Below are 2,500 nucleotides of genomic sequence, written 5' to 3'. Positions count from 1 at the left end.
TATATAATATATATATATATATATATATATATAAATATATATATATATATATATATATTATATATATATATATATATATTATATATATATATATATATATATATACATATATATATGCATATATACATATGGCTACCTTAAGGTCACCTTAGTGGATAATCAATCTCCTGTCCACCAACTATCAGCATGTCTTCCCGTATCATATTCATAAACCTCCTTTTTTACTTTTCTTTTCTCTTCTTTTCTAGTGCCTCTATCCACTGCATCTTCTCACCAATACACCCCACATCACTCCTCTGTATAGGCTCAAACCATTGCAACCTTAGATCGATTTTCAATCTGTCCTACTCGATATATCCTTATGAAATACTTGTTCTTGATCCTATTTATACTTAACACTCCAAATATTTTTTATTTGCCACTGCCTCCAAACCAAGCTGGTCTCACTATCATCTTGTAAACTTCCCCTTTCATTCTAGCAGATTCCTTTCTATCACATACCACTTCTGCCTCTCCATCCACTCACTCAGTTAACAATGATTCCTTTTAACAGAACCATTTTGCCTCCCTCCCATACATTCACACACATATACTGTATTGCTCCTACTGACTTTCATTCCCTTTCTCTCTAGCACAGACCTCCACCTCTCCAGCGTCACCTCAACCTGTTCTATACACTCACTACAGATCGCAATGGTATCCACAAATATCATAGGCCATGGAAAGTCTTGTCTGACCTTATTTATTAACCTATCCATCATCTATGCAAATCAGAAAGGGCTCAGAACAGCCCAATCTGTTCTCCACTTTGAACCCATTCCTACTCATTATCACATTTTCCTTATACATATCCTTGCATTACCCTCTCATACTTCTCTGCCACATAGTCCTACATACAGTGCCTCTTCATACAGTGCCACAACTACTCTCTTGGCACCCTATTTTAAGCTTTCTCCAAATCAATAAACACATGATGCAATTCCTTCTGACATTAATGAAAAAATAAAATTGCAATGAAAATGTTAACGGTGATAATAACAACTGCCACTATTAATGATCAGGGGCATCACTTCACATTTCCTAAAGTGGGACAAGTCATGTCTGGGAGGGCTCCTAACCCAGGTTCAGAGTAAATTCTGTTCGCCTAGTCAATTTCATAGATATTTTGAGACCATATGGGACAGTTATTTGGACTTTGAGGCTACCTTACCATTGACAATATTAAGCATATCATTTCAATGACTACTTTGTCTTACTAGCTAAATGTTGAAATAACATATTTTTTAAACACAAAAATGATAGATCAACAACTCTATGAGGCTGGTGTATTGCATCTCTTGCACTCCAGTATCCACCACTCTATAGGTCTAAAACTTTTAAAGAACACATGAGAACCCTCTAACCAATACTGAAAAACAACCTTTATGATGAAATGGTACTTTGTCTACAATGGCACTTTTCAAAATTTTTTAATTGTGACCTAGTTGAGTTTCATGTGTAATCCTTACACCCCTATTGAACAGTGATGTACATTAATCAGTAATTTTTACACCTTTTGTCATCCAATATAAAAGAAGTGCTTTTCTGTTTTATCAACTAATGCATATTTTTCTAAAAAATCATACATATATTCTCATTTCCTTCATTTCATATGACCATTATCATTTAATGCTACACAGGGACCCACTGATCATTAGCTTGTGATCCCTAATCTATAGTAAATTAGTTTGATCAGTTCCTTTGAGTGTTGATATTAAATTTACTGTTGGTGCGGCATATAAGTAATCTAAGGAATTTTTTGTCATATTTTGAGAGTTACTAATGATTTCCAAGCATGTACCATCCTTTTATTATTTCTGTAAGTAATGCTAATAGGCTATATAGGATGTCTTTCTTGCAAACTATTTCTAATTACTCCATTCAACATTTGAGCCAAATATTTTAGATCACAGTATAATGTAGTTGAAAGACAAAGCAAAACATTAAGTATTGTAAAAGTGTTAAATGAATTATGTAATTTAACTATAAATCTGCACACATTTTGGATAAAGTTGAGAGAGAGAGAGAGAGAGAGAGAGAGAGAGAGAGAGAGAGAGAGAGAGAGAGAGAGAGAGAGAGAGAGAGAGAGAGAGAGAGAGAGAGAGAGAGAGAGAGAGAGAGAGAGATTCATCTTAGTGTCAGACTGTCCTTCCATGTGCCAAAAGATACACAGGTCTCTGTCTATAACTTCATTTGTAAAGGACTCCACTTCAGCCATAAGCAAAATATCAAATAGGACTCCAACAACACTGTTTTGGCATTATAACTGAATGGACAATCTTGCTGCTAATATGTGCATCACATCCTCGTTTTTTCTATCTCACTCCATCATATTTGTGGAAGTATCTGGAGTGTGTCCTTAGCATGTGAAATTTCATATCTATGGAATGCCACAGGAATACCTTTATCTTAAAAAGTTAAATCAGAGTAACCATTACCTTTTTATTACATTGACATTTCT

Source organism: Penaeus japonicus, unplaced genomic scaffold (assembly GCF_977035675.1).
Source record: "Penaeus japonicus unplaced genomic scaffold, GWHDUDI00000001_assembly GWHDUDI00000012, whole genome shotgun sequence".
Classification (NCBI taxonomy): Eukaryota; Metazoa; Arthropoda; class Malacostraca; order Decapoda; family Penaeidae; genus Penaeus; species Penaeus japonicus.
The sequence above is the reverse complement of the archived record's forward strand: the minus strand, read 5'-3'. Positions refer to the sequence as shown.